A 14,980-nucleotide genomic window follows, 5' to 3' on the forward strand; every position below is an offset into this window, starting at 1 on the left:
GAGTCTTTTAACAGTTCCATTTTATGAGACAGAACAGAAAGATGTTTTAGATAAAAGAGCAGATAATTCTGCTTGTGTTACATCCAAGAATTCTTCTAGGAAAACTTGGGCTATCAGGGAAGATGCCCTTTGCCACACAAAAGGGATTATTTTGTATTGTTTTGTTTTCACACTGCTCCTTAGTAAGAGGCTTCCCTTAAGAAACAGGCTCTATCCTACTGGATGAGGGAATTACACATATGTGCATTAATACATAAACCTTATTTGGACTTTCTGAGCCTGAAAGCAGTTGTGGATTCAAAGGCTTGAGTATGTTGCCCGTTACTTTTTTTTAAAGATTTATTTATTTTTTATACAAGAGCTGGGGTACAGGCCAGAGGTGCAGTAGGGTGAGAGGATTCACCAGACAGAGCAGGGAGCAGTACAGGCAGACAACCGAAATACACTGCTGAGGGGAGCAGCAGGTGTGAGAGGAGAGGTCTGCTGCGCCATATGGGCATCTCCCTGGCTGGCCGGGAATTGAATCCATGCTGCAGAGGCTGCAGACAGCTTCAGAGCACTGCTCTCAACCCGCTGAACCATCGGGGAGGCCCTATGTTGCCCGTTAACCACATTTCTGGGATGCAGAGGGTGAGAGGATTCACCAGAAACAGAGTGGGGAACAGAACAGGCAGACTGAAATACACTGCTGAGGGGAGCAGCAGGCAAGACAGAAGAGGCCAGCTGTGTCATGTGAGTAGCTTTAGTGGCTACAGATAGCTTCACAATGCTGTGATTAACCCTTTGCACCACCTGGGAGGCCCCTGATGCATTTTCTAAAACAAAAAGCAACAGAACATACAGGTTGCCACCAATGACCATGCCATCTTTCTCTTATCCCTAAATCTGGTCTTTACACCCCCATCAAGTGACAATTTATAGTAGACTACAGGTGTCCTCCTGCTGTACACCCCTGAAGGGATACATCGTACTCTCAGCAAGCTTCTCAAATGTGATATTCTGAAGACACATGTGCACACCTGAGCACACAGAAGAAATCTGTATCATCAATATAAAACAAGGAAAAGGACTAAAAGTTATGAAGAATTCTGGAAGGCAGAAATACCTTAATGAGACTGACAAAAGCAAGAGTTATAATGCAAAACATTTCCCAAAGAAAACTCCCTCGTAGAGCTAAACAAGAAAAGCTCCAGGTTTAGAGCAAACAGAGCAGGAAAGTTTTTGGGGGCAGTAGTCTCTCTCATTAACTGAACCAAGGTGTTTTGTGGCCAGCCCCTCCCACTCAGACTGAAGAGCAAGGAGAGGGAAGTAGGAATTTGGGGTAAGAAAGAATTGTCCTCACTGAGGATTAATTTCATTCTGGCCTGGGGCTGGGATTTAGGGGATTAGTTTATGTTTGACTATGGGGGCCTCAGAAACAAGTAAAGCAGAGCTTGAATTCACTGGACCCTCTGCAACGGATATTGTGTGTCCATTCTGTAGAACCTTCTAATGTAATGTGGTGAGCCCTGGGTCCTTCCTTCAGCTGTGCAATCCCAGAGCTAAAGACACTTAAACTTGTCTGCTATCCTTCAGGAAGAGGTCAACTCTACAGAAAGAAACAGCTCCTTGGGAACCAGTTAATTGGCATTTCAGTACAGTACCCTACACCCACACCACTTCTAGTATAATGCGTTTGGGAGCAGGACAAAGTTGGCTGCCTCTCTTCATGTTCAGGTATTTAAATACGGCACTGAAAATGCCAAGTCAGAATTAGAGATAAGACATTGAGAGTGAAACCCTGCTTCCATCAAGAGGGTCCTGCCTCCTGGAAAATAAAAAGGAGAGGGGGCTTTTTCACATGGCAGCCCCCATTCTAGTTTGCAATTTTAATCTAGTTTTGCAAGGGAAAAAAATGGACACAGAACAGTGTAAAATATGTAATTCTGAGATTACAAAATAATTTTCTTCTACTTTGCCTCCAGAGATGCTGACCCTATGCTTTAGCTGAACCTCTCCTAATAGGATGCATAGCTTCCAGGTGCATTATGCCTAGACAAACAACTGACCAATTACAAGGAAGATTTTAATATGGTTTTGAAAGATGGAGAGAAAAGACTTAGGATAAAGAAGATACCAAAATAAAGTGAACAGTTATAAGTTTTTAATTTTCCTTAACAAGACTGGATTGAATTGCAGTTTGCTTCCTGGCACTGCTCACTCTCAAGTCTGTAGCTTTTTATATGTGAAGGCATTTGAGACTATCTTCCAAAGTTCCCCAAATGTCTTGTGGTAACCATTTTATTATCACTTCAGATTAAAGTGTTTTGATTGGTGGTAACCTAAAAGGCTGATACAGCCTGAAGGAAGTGGCAGTGTTCTCTTATTTGAAAGGTAATTAGAAAACCACTTGGCCCTGACAGTGCAAAATCTTTCTCCAATTCAGGAGAAAAGAAGTGTCCTTTCTCTTGAACAGGAAGACAAATTCTCTTGAACAGGAAGACAATCACCCAAGAGAGGAAGTCTGGTCATGGTTATAGGACTCTTGAAGACTCCCACTGGAAAATCTAGAGAAGTATTGCACCATATAGCAACTTTTAATTTAGGGAGGCCATATGCCCACAGCAACCTTCTCTGTTCCAGTTCATCCCTGGGACAGAAGCAGGGCTGCTAGGCAGCAGCTCATTACTCCATCACCCAAGCACCTGCTGGCACTCTCCTCTCAGTTCTGCCAGGAGTGACTAAATTGGCCCACCTTTAGCCTTAGCTAAAGACCCACTTCAGAACAACAAATTCTTCTAATAATTGGGATCTAATTCTAAGTTCCTCCCAGTGTGGTCTCCTGACCAGCATTGCATGCAAACTTGTTAGAAAAGCAAATTTGCAGGCCTTTCCCCACATCCACTGACAAATTCTCCAGGGTATCCCAGCAATCAGCTTTTAGCAAGTCCCCTGGGTGACTGTGATCCCACTGAGGACCACTGGTCAATAAATGGTTAATAAATTAACAGCCCATCATTATTATGTTCATTACTCACACATGCCTCCAAATTTTAGATGAATTATGTTCATCTGAAGAAGTAATCCATTTCTCGAGTTGCCCTGAGCATAAGCAACAATTCAAGGTTTCTTTTAAAAATCTCTAATTTTTGATTGTAGAGAACTAGAGAATGATTAAGTGACTCACTTCATTGCATCAGATGAAGAATCTAAGTTTAATTAAAATAATGCAAAAACAGCTACACTGCACTGCTGTGAAGCCAACATTTGTACTTGATGTAGTGCCATTTTAAAAATCAACATGAGAGCAGTACCCATGATAGATATAATGGTAGCAGGTGCACCTGTGCTGTTACTTTTTAGGTTTTTGTTTTTTTTTTAAAGCAGCTCCTCTAAAAGCTTTAAGTGACTAAGACATTCAATGAGCAAACTGTGCCTAACACTTGTGATAGAATAAGAGTCACGCAAGAGCTTTGCACTGGACAATCACCCAAGAGAGGAAGTCTTTGTTTTTTTTTTTAAATATATATTTGGGATAGTAACATGATAGTTCCCTTAGGAATGGATAATCATTTAACTATCCTAATCCCTTAGTTTTGATGAAAATCAGCTACACAGACACAAGGCAGATGTGTTAAATCAATTTAGGAAGGCAATTTACCATGATGAGGTTGTTAAGGAGTCAAAAAGAACATCAGGAAATTTATGCAAATATTTTGGGAATTTGTTCTGAGTATGCAAATGCAACATAATTAGTTATCATGCTTTTCATGCAAAATTGAATTTGCTATGATAACAAATCACATTCAAGAATAAGGCTAGTTAACATGAAAAGGACCCTCATTCTCAGGACTGAAAGACTGCAAATTGAGGGTAAACTGCAGGTGAATCTAATTCCAGCTTCCACCATTGTTATGCACTCAGGTCAAACAAAAGGAAGTGCAACAAATGGTGGGAGGACCTGCTAACTCTGGGCAGTACTTGCATGGAGGCAAGAATCACAAGAGTAGTGCTTCTGCTTTAGGCTGTCTCAGCTTTCACTGACCAGATAAAGTGTTTCATCTTTGTAGGGTAAAGAAAATGTCAGGTTTTTCTGCCCTCCTGCCATCAGGATAGATGATGGATCCTTGAGGTCCTGAACGCATGCCTGATGGCGGGCACCTGGAATAGGGTGTGGGCATAGGTAGATGGGATTCACCTGGGCTAAGACTGGGCTTTTAAGGGCGGCGTCATGGGGACGCCAGCAGCAGCAGCAGCTGAAAGAGAAGCAGAGAGAGAAGCAGAGAAGCAGCAGCAGCAGAAGCAGAGAACGCCAGAGAGCCCAGATAGAGTGAGGATTTGCTGGGGGCTGGGGGTCCTGCCAGCCTCCCGGCCCCCCAGTACTCCTGCCTGCCATATGCCTGGTGAACCCCAATAAAAGACCTGCAAAAACCCACTGAGGACTCTGACTGCTCCTTTACCCGGTCTGCATGGGATCCTAGAAAACCTGCACCGTGTCCATTCCTGCCTTTACAATCTTCCAGTCACTTTGGAAGGACTCCACACTAGCATGGAATAATCAGAAGTGGAGGGGGAGGAACCAGCTTTCACTTTGGAATGTCTCTAAAGTCTAATCACTGCTCAGTACCTGCCTGTCCTGTGGCCAGACTAGAGACACTGAGACTTCTAGCATGTTGCCTCTGTCTTTGTAAACATCATTACTGGTAAGTGGGTCCTGGACCTCACTCTGCTGACAAAGTTCTTTTTCTCCTATCCTTGCTGGGAAAATTGGACATTCCCCTCTACTTGCTTTCTGGCCCCAAGGGCTGTTGCCCATCCCCCTCTTGCCCAGGGCAGCAGAGAGGTTTCTCAAAGTAGAAACTTTCAGTGCTAATCCTGGGGAAGTCCTAGGCAAATTGGGCAAGTTGGTCACTCAACATGATCTCACTTACCTCTACTGTTCTCAGCTGATTTGCCCATCGCTCATCACCGATAGTTTTTCTAAAAATGCTCCAAAGCTCTCCCGAGAGTGGGGCCAAGCTCAAATTTTAGAGCTACTGACCAGACCTAACTCTTGGAGACTTATGTTTATCTTGTATCCACTAAGGTGACTGCCTCTTCCAGTAAACATTATTACTCACCCAGGCCTTGCTTTATCCCAGGTGAACCTCTCTGAATCAGATGGGTCACCATCTTCCTGAGGGCTCCCAATCAGAGTGGTCAATACCACCATCATGCCCCCAGCCTGATTATTGCCTGAGTTTTGGGATCAGATACTGCTCAGTGCCTTTCAGTGGCCCAGTCCAGGTTAAACTGTTACAGTCTTAGATCCTGCATCTACCCCACACTGGTTCATTACTGAGGTCCCAATTTCACTATTAAAACTGTATTTTGCTCTCTCATGCTATAAGTGAATAGTACTTTTTAATCATTCATTTTGTCTTTCCTCAGAGTATCATAAAACACTGGGATAATACTGTTGCTCTAGAATCTAGAGAAGTCAAGCTCTATCATATTAGTATTTAGTATGTAATGACAGCCATATTTAATGGCAAGTTTTTGGCAAAAAGAGAAATACAGAGAAATACTCTAGTTTTTAAAAGCTGTATCTACCCCTTAGACAGACTGGTAAAATGACAAACATGGTAGAGGTATTTTGTAAAAAAACAAACAAAAAAACGAGGAATGACTGATAAAGGAACCAAGTCTGCCTGACTGCCAATACTTAAGGAAACCTTACTTCCTATAGCAACTTGCAATTAAAAGCACTCAGCATTTGGTCTTCAATAGCTCAATCACCTACCTCCATACTAAACCCAAAGCTTAAAAATGAAATATTCCACAGCCAAATACAGTGTGTTTCCCTCTTTTCCCCTCCTTATCACTTAAAAAAACAAACCATAATCAGAACAATAGCTATTCTGCAACCTTCCAGGTTCATCATTGGTTCAGGCAGCTTTGAAAGAGAACCATGGGGCTCTGGTGTCATCCACACAGATTAGGGGGACACAAGCCAGCAGGGAGACAGCAACCAGGGTCCCCTCCGAATCCCTATATCCTCATTCCTGCCTTAGCTATTTTCTGACTCTCCACCGCACCCTTAGCACAGGGTCCTCTGCCGTCTCCCTGTCCTCTGCTGCTGCCCTTATGTGCTCAGCCTCCCGGCTTGGGTGCTCCCACCTACCCCCGCCCACACAATGCTCCAGGTGCACCATCAGGCACAAGGGTAAGACCACAGGTGTTGATCATTGATGCCAATGGCAGGAAGGTGGAAAAAACCTTATCACTTCCATTTACCCTACAATAGCTAAATCAAGTCCCAGTTCCAAAGCAATAATTTACTTAATTCACTCCATTTTGACTGTACTTTCTCAACTCTATAACTATTCCTAGCCTTAGCCCACTATTAAACTCAATTAGCTAAGACTTAAATTATGAAATGTATTTGTACCTTTATATGAACAATTTTCTGTAAAAATGCACGTGATTCCAATTTTAATATATTGAATGGAAGCGTTTTGCAAAGTGATTATCATCCCCTAGTTCATCTTTTTTGTCAAGTCCATTTTATATATACGAGATTTGCTAAGCAGAAAGCGTGTTTGATAAAACATGCACAGACTTCCATTTTAAAGAAACAGCCATTGGTAAAGTCAACACATATTTTAGTCCCCCCTACACAAAAGGCTTCACCATTGATGTAAAGCATAGATGCCCAAAAATTACTTAACAGTAAATGATAAAGCTCTATCTTGCAATTAAGTTCTAGAGGCAGGTAAAAAAATCACAGCTAATTTAAGACTGAGCTTATGGGAAAAGAATTGACAAAATCATATTTCACATAATGCTGGATTTTCAACACAGTATCATAAAATTTATTTATCTTTCATAACATACCTATAAAACAAGAATTTCTCCCTTCATTTTACCAATGAGAAACCGGGTTCATAGTGTTCAAGAGGGTAGTTGAAAACGAAATGTTAGCTTAAATCATTAAAAATGAAAGTAGAAGAAATACCTTTTTTCTACAGTTTTCATGGAGCACAAATCTTAAGACATGGGTTAGCTGGTAGATGAAGACTCTTCTGAGTGTCTGAATGCTTATTTATAAAATGAGGAGGCGGGGTCAGATCAAGGTTAACAAACTTCAGGAACTATGAGAATCACCTGGGCCACTTGAGCAGCAGGGCCCATCCCAGACTCTGATCCAGCAGGCCTGGCGGAAGGCTAAGAATTTGCATTTCTGACCAGATCTCAGCGCGGGCGATGCTGCTGGAGTGGGCGCCCATTTAAAAAAAAAAAATAGCAGGTTAGTCATCTCCAAGATGTTGATTGTGGAAAGAAATACTTAATTAATACTCTTACATTTAGACCAGTTGCAAATTGGTGTTCATTTATCTTCCCACCTACCCACCCATCCATCCATCCTTCCATCCCTTTATTCAACAAATATTTGCAAAACATGTATTTCAAGTATGTTTTCCAGTTTGGGTAAAAGAAGAGAAAATGATTATTGAAGTTGAAAAGTTTATAAGTTTATGAATATTTGACAATTCTCTTTAATTCCATCTCTAGGTGAAACCAAGAAAAATGAACTAAATTAGAAAATCCATGTAGGGCCTCTCCTGGTGGCGCAGGCGGTTAAGCGCAGCACTGTGAAGCTGTCTATAGCCTCTGCAGCACCAGTTCAATCCCGGCCGCCTGGACAGCGAGGGTCCCACATGGCGCAGCAGACCTCTCCTGTCCCTCCTGCTGCTCCCCCCAGCAGTGTATTTCGTCAGTCTGCCTGTTCTGTTCCCCGCTATGTCTCTGGTGAATCCTCTCACCATCCGGCGCATCTGGCCTGTACCCTGGTTCTTGTATAATTAAATAAAATAAATAAATAAATAAATCTTAAAAAAAAAAAAATCCATGTAAAATGTAGTAAGATCATGTCCTGCACAAAAGAATTCGGCAAACATTAGCTGCGGTATCACTGAAACACCTAAAGTATGTATGAAGTATTTAATTTTGTTTTCTCATGAGTTGATAACATCTCTTCTACTTTAGCATTTTGGGGTTTTTCCTCCATGCCCTTGGCTAGAGGAACTTAAGTAGGCAAAGGTCAACTCAAGACCATGCTGAGGAACAGAGAGGTAGGGCCAAAGAGAAGGGGAGGATAATCCCACACCAGCCTTATCACTGACTCCTAACACAGTGAATTACGAGATTTAGAGCAAATCCTTGCCCTGCATAGGCTTACCAGCTAGCCTCAGTGCCAACCGTGCCTCAAGGCATGTAGTCTCTGAGTGCTACCTGATTCCTAGGTATATAGTTGCCATGGAGATTAGGGGCCAGTGCTGGCAGCCAAAGAAATTAGCCAGCACCAGCAACATGATGTGGGGGCTCTGAGAGAAGGAAATTAGACTTACTGTAGGGTAAGTGAAGTTATTCATTTTTTCTGCCTCTGGCCACTAGCATCATGACCAGTCCCTGCAGTCTTGCTCACACACCAGTGATTATGGACACCTGGGCCCCAAGAGCACAGGGCATGCGTGTATGGGAACCGGGACCACCTGTGCTAAGGGGTGAGGGGATATAATGTCACTCTGAGATGGGAGGACAGACTTGGAGAGACAGCCAGGGAAATACTGGGGGAGAAAGCCTGGTCTGTCCCCCGAGTCAGCATTAAAGGTCTATAAAAATCTACCAAAGGTTCCAAAATTATCTTTTCATCTGGGAGAACTGACAATGAACTGACCTGGCCTGGGATGGGTGCAAAACACTACCCCAGCCCAAGTCACATTTTTAAAGGTGAAGGCTCTGTGAATACAGGATTTTAAAAAAAGAAATTCCTAATGCTTTCTAAAACTATTTGCCTTTCCATATATTCTTTGTCTCTACTGTGTTTTTAGGCTACCAACCAAAGTTGGAAATTAAAAAGTTAAGAAGGCAGATGGCTGTGTTAAGTTGAACTTACCTATCCTCACACAAGCCAGAATATAGTGGGGGTGGGAGGCGTCAAAGCAGGCATAATGTGCAAACAGACTGATTCCAGCTGTGGGGAAGCTCTAGGGGCGATCCCTGTGTGGAGACCCCAGAGACCTCAGTGGCATTTAAGTTTCTGTGAACTTATCTGTGACAGCAGAACTGACTCACTAAGAACATCTTTTAAAAATGTTTACCTGGAATTACACAAACAATATTTGAAAGGATTTTGTCAGGGTAAGAAAGTCTATTTCACAGCTGGCTGGGTCAGATGGAGCTTTCAGAATGACTTCTGGAAACTTTCACCCTTTCTGTAGATTCCTACTTATGCAGCCTGGAGGGAGGGGGATCAGGGCAAGGGGGTGGGAATTGTATGGGGACTATAACTAAGATGAAAATGCATACATTGTGCAAAAATGAAAAATGATATAGAAAATATATAAAAGAAAAAAAAACAAAAAAAAGAAGAAAAATGTTTTGTCATTATGTGTCATGATGGGTGTCAACCAGACACTGCAGTAATCATTCCTCAAAATTTACAAATAGAGAATTATGTTATATGTCAATTACAACTCAATAAAAAATAAAATAGAAGGCATTTGTTACAGTCACACATGAGCATCAGCTGCAATCAAATAAGGAATAAAGAAAATACATATTTTAAAGCACATGCTGCCCAAGCACTTTTCAAATAATTTTTTTTTTTTTTTGGTGGGACCCTCACCGGTGGCGGGGGAACAAACTGGAGCTGCAGAGGCTGCGGGCAGCCCCGCAGCCCAGCGCTCAACTGCTGCGCCAGCAGGGGAGGCCCACTTTTGAAATTCTTGTGTTTATTTATTCACTCAACAAACTCTGCTGAGAACCTGCTATGTAGTATCAGCTACTATTGGATATAATGGTGATAAAAATAGACAAGGTCCCTTCATCACTGCCATATATAATCTTAACTACTTAAGAGGGAAGGAGGAGGCACTATCTTACTCTACAAATGAGAAACTACAACTTTAGTATTTTAAACCACTTTGCCCAACTACAAACAGCTAGTGAAGGAAAGCCAGAGAAATTGCAGCCAAGACTTTTGTCTTCAAAGCATGTCTTCTAACCTTAGGGGGAGGACAGATTTGAACACTGTAAGAAAATTACACAACTATAGCTTACAAACACTGCATTTATAAAAATCCCAAGTGTCTACATAAACCTGACAATAAGGTACTCTTCTAATAGAAACTGGCTTTCCTAAATAATACAGAGCCCCTTCCTAAGGAATTTTCACGGCTTATAACTCACTTTTACTATTTCAGCCTAGGATCCTCTAGGCAATTGCATCCATAGTTTCTACAGCTCTACTCTATGCTGGTTTAAGGGGCATCATTTTACTCAAAGCTATTATGGGTACATGCAGTTGACATGTGTGATCTGGGAGACCGGGAAGCCCTCTTCTTTGGGGGAGTCATACCTTGTGACTCTCTATTCCTGCTCCCAGGGTGAAGCCTGAGAGCTGAATGAAAAACCATCAAGAGTCCCATCCCCCTAAATATGTAATAAGTTCAGTGGGTACCAGACACAATGAGAGCCAATGAAATTTTGCTAGAACTAATGTATGAAGGTAACTTCTTTCTCTGGCAACCTTAAGGCTAACAGCGCCGGCATTTGTGGCAGCCATCTCCTTGGGCCTGTGGGCTACCTTTTCTCTCCTCTGCCTCTCTGAAATGTTCACTTTTACCTGAGTTTAGCAATGGAAAGCCACTGATGATGCTTGAGTCAGTAAAGGTGAAACCATCACATGGAAGTGACTATGGACCCAAGATAGATGCTGCCTCTTTGCAGTTACAATTAGTAAGTAAATATAATCAGGCAGCTCTCTCCTTTTACTTGTTCTGGGGGTGGGCCATCTTAGGGATGAATTGCTCAGCATTACGGACAGAAGCACGACTTAGGATACCCTTTAAGGGAGAACAAAGCCTGACACAGAGCTCGCAAAACCAAGAAAGTGAGGACAATGAGGGCAGGAGTTTTGAAACAACAGATACCAGTACACTCAGAGACATTATCTAGCTTTTCATCTGAAATACTTTATAGAATCCTGAAATTCTGGACAAGTATGGTCATTAACGTGAAGAATCCTATCATTCCATTCCATCTTCAAAGACATCAACCCCTTTCTTTCCTCTAAATAAAATTTTATTAGTTTAGCATTGGTTTGCAAAATGACATAATTTCAGGAGTAGTCAATCCCATTTTTAATGGCCTGTCTATGAGCTGCATGACCTATGCAGAGTGGGATTTAATGATTCCTCATCTGTCATTCCTCATTTTGCCTACAGTCACCAAATCCTTGCTGCTCACAGTTGAATGTACAAACCTGAAAGATCAGGATCTTCTGGGTGCTTGTAAGAAATACAGCATCCCAGGCCCCACTTCAGACCTAGGGGCTCAGAGTCTGATACTAACAAATTTGCAGTTGATGCTGTTGCTAGGCTGTGGACCATATTCTAAGTATCAAGGGCTTATTTATGTTTTATTTTATTGTTTGTTGCTATTTTTTATTTTGATAAGTGATAAATTACTAAATATTGAATAGCAATTCACTGACATTTCATCATTTTCAATTAACTATATACTTTCCAAATGAAATGTCCAAGTTTGATTTAATCGTGCATATCATTAGCCAAATAGTTGTATCTAATTTGCAACAGTGTGGCTAAATACTTATTAATGATCACTAATGAAATATTGTTCAAAAGTTATGCTTTTAAAATTTTTAATTTAAAAATATTTCTTTAATGAAGTAACATTGATTTATAACATTGTAACAGTATAATCCCCATAGGAAGCGGAAGCTCCAGGTTTCCTGCCCCACCTAGTTGAGTAGTGGAGCTGAGCATAGAGGAGAAGCTACAAAGGATCACACAGAGGAGGTTGAGGGAAGAAGGACTAAAGGAAGAAAAGGAAATTAGAAGATGACTTGGAGGAGGCATGTGGAGCAGAGACATGTGAAGAAGAAACTATGCTTGCTTCTTGGCATTGGACCTGTACCAGGAAATTGGGGGACATGAAAAGAGACTCTTGAGAGACAGAGATGTAGGGAGGCTGACAATGGCAGCAATTACCTTGATTTGTATTTTTTAAATATTTATTAAAGCAGGTTTATTAGGGAAAGGGACAGAAGAATAAAGAATACTTGCATAGACAAATATGGGCAGAAAGAGCTGCCCCAACAGGGACAGGTTTGCAAAGAGACCTGCATGGTTGCAGGCAGAGCCTTAAGGAGAGCTGCCTCTACTGAGGTCAGTGAAGAGAAGGCCCAGCATGGTATAGGTCACAGGAAGGCAGGAAGGCTGCTGCCCTGCAGAGGGGCAGAGAGCTGGTGAAAAGGAGCACCTGCACAGGCACGGGTGGGCAGAAGGACTGCTGCTGATTTGTATTTTGATTTTGCTCCTTCCATTCCAGCCTTGTCTGGCCCCTTCTGCTCCTTTCCTATGGGTCACCACCAGAAGGTGCCTTAAACTTGCAGCAAGCTTTGTGGCCTCAGTGGCTCAACTTTGGGCCAAACCTGTTTGGGCATTTACCACAAGGGGATGGGTACCTTTGTGTGTTTCATGGGGAAAGTATTTTAACTATATATTTTTTCTCTTCTCTCTCTTACATACTAATTGTATTAAAGTTTTTGTTTTTTTTTTTCCCATTGAAGGTCATATGTATTAGAGTACGCTTTGTGGAGCAGGCAGGTTTGAAGGGCCCATGATACCCCTCATTCTGCCCCCTAACAACAATATACATGTTTCAAGTGTTCATCATGATAAATTTACATCTGTAAATACTAGGTTATTTTCACCACTAAAGTCTAATTCCAGTTTCACTGTACAATTGGCCCCTTTTACTACATTTACCCTACCCACTTCCCTTCTGGAAACCACTAATTTGGTCTTATAGTCTAAATGTTAAGTTTTATTTTATTTAGTTTGCTCATTTGTTTTGTTTCTTCCTAATCCTACCTTGTCATAAAGTTCAGCTGGAGAGCTTCTTAAAAAATAACTATTTCTTAAGCCAGAAAGAAAAAGAAAAATACCGGATGGTCTCACTCATAGCAGGAATCTAGAAAACTTAAATAAGGGACCAGGAGAATGAATAACTATAAGAAAGAAAATATCAAAATCAACAAACAATTATGAACCAGAGACACTCTATGGGGGGGTGGGGGGTGGGGAAAGGAGGGATTGGGGTCAAAATAAGGGGGTTGTAATTGTATGGGGAATATAAAAATAAAATTTAAATTAAAAAAATAACTATTTCTGGGCAGAGCAATCTCAAATGTTCTGACTTTCCAGAAAAAAAAAACAAAAAAACAAACAAAAAAAAACTTTGGTACTTATCACGTGACCCAGGTGATTTTCAAAGCCATGCAAAAATGGGAACTACCCAGAGTTGAATTTCAAGCTTCAGGCCATGCCCTTAGCTGCTAGCTCTCTCCCTGAATGACCAGTGCTTAGCTAAAGGAAAACCTACACAGCTGCCACTTGTGCAATTTCTTTTCCCCTTTTTTTCCTTCTAAAGTTTTGCTACCAAATGCTACATCTTTAGCATCTGGAATTGATTTTTTACTTTTCCCCACATTATTAGGTGAGAAAAGACCTCAGAAGCATTTAAATTTCACGTCTAGGCAAAGAAATAATAGCCACAGTCCGATGGCATTGTTACTGTATTTAATGTTCCTTGTGTTTCTGAGATAAAGTGTAGATTCATGGCCCGGGTAGCTGTGTAGGTTATACACCAAAAATACTAGTTGGTTAGCACAAACAATTTTTTTGAGGACACAAAATATAAGAACAGTGCTAGTAATACATATAATGGATAGGAATGATAGAACTTTCTCCCTCTAGGATCTAGGAAAATGTTAAGATTTTCTATATTTACTTTTCAACAATTAAAAATATATTTAATATAGTTGCCTCAAATTCTTGAGGTCTTTGAAAAGTCTTTGAATACTTCGGATCCTTGTCAAGATTGCAGGGACAGTCATACCTAAAGGGCTCTGATTGTGTGGACTAAACATGAACAAGTGGACCAGGATTGCTGCTGTGGAACAGCTCTCTGCCTGAAGAGACATTTTTGGTTTTCTTCACTTAGAGAGTGGGGAGGTGGTACTAGCAGCTGGTGGATACTGCCAGGGATGCTGCTCAGAATCCTACCATATTCAAGAGAATCCCCACAAGACAAAAATAATTATCCAGCCAAAAATGTAAATAGTGTTGAGAAAATATGATGTAGACCAGATACTCAGAGCTCAAGCAATCACCCATTAACCTGCTCTCCAGTGACCCCCCCATTCAGCCCAAGGCTACCTAGTTGGTAGAACCAAGACTTGAAACAATGCCCCTCTTCCTCCAAAGTTGTATTCTTTCTATTCCAACATGTAGCCTCCCACAGCAGAGCAGACTGAAGTCATTGCAGTCATCATTACAAGCTGACTTGACTTGATAGGTGGTCCTGCAAATTTCAAGTGCAAAATTCAATCCCCAAATTTACCAAATAACCACTTTCATACTGACTTCATGTGGAAAACAGAGAATTGATACTTGGAGGGGTAGAGGTAGCACAATATACAGAAGCTTTACTTAGTGATCTTTATTTTGTCTTAAACTGAGCAACTGAGATTGTCTAAGAATCAAGATATTTGAAACTTAATAAATGTATTTTAAGAGCAAAAATATTGAGACTCAACGACAGAGGTAAAAATAGAAGTTGAAAATGATGAATACTTCCTGATTTCTCTTGCCACCAGATAACAGCTCCAGAGTTACATGGTCTGGACAACACTTGATTTACTTTAACAGCCACAGTGTTAAATATTTAAGAACATTAAGTAATGAACACATAATAGAAACACGGGGTAAGGGAGGGGAATGAAAGACTGTGAACTCAATTATAATGTGTCAGTAACAAGAAGCAAAAACAACCAACCATCCAGTGAGGTCTATAGATCCATCTATAAATGGAAATGCATATATACATTTTTATTTCAAGGGTAACCTAGATGCATGACTTATGTTTAATT

General features: G+C 41.2%; 1 protein-coding gene across 25 annotated transcripts in view; it reads right to left on the reverse strand.

Annotated features, from left to right (window-relative positions):
• NCKAP5 (NCK associated protein 5) overlaps window positions 1–14,980 on the reverse strand; it is a 1,249,968-nt gene that overhangs the window by 599,978 nt on the left and 635,010 nt on the right. Inside the window, exon 1 of one of the 25 annotated variants that reach the window (XM_054699666.1) lies at window positions 6,977–7,147. The exons of the other annotated variants lie outside the window; for them this stretch is intronic. The gene's annotated coding sequence lies outside the window, so the exon portion shown is untranslated. Of the gene's footprint in view, window positions 1–6,976; window positions 7,148–14,980 lie in introns of those variants that run through there. 25 annotated transcript variants of the gene reach the window in all.

Source organism: Talpa occidentalis, unplaced genomic scaffold (genome assembly GCF_014898055.3).
Source record: "Talpa occidentalis isolate TD23 unplaced genomic scaffold, MPIMG_talOcc4v2.1 talOcc4.3, whole genome shotgun sequence".
Classification (NCBI taxonomy): Eukaryota; Metazoa; Chordata; class Mammalia; order Eulipotyphla; family Talpidae; genus Talpa; species Talpa occidentalis.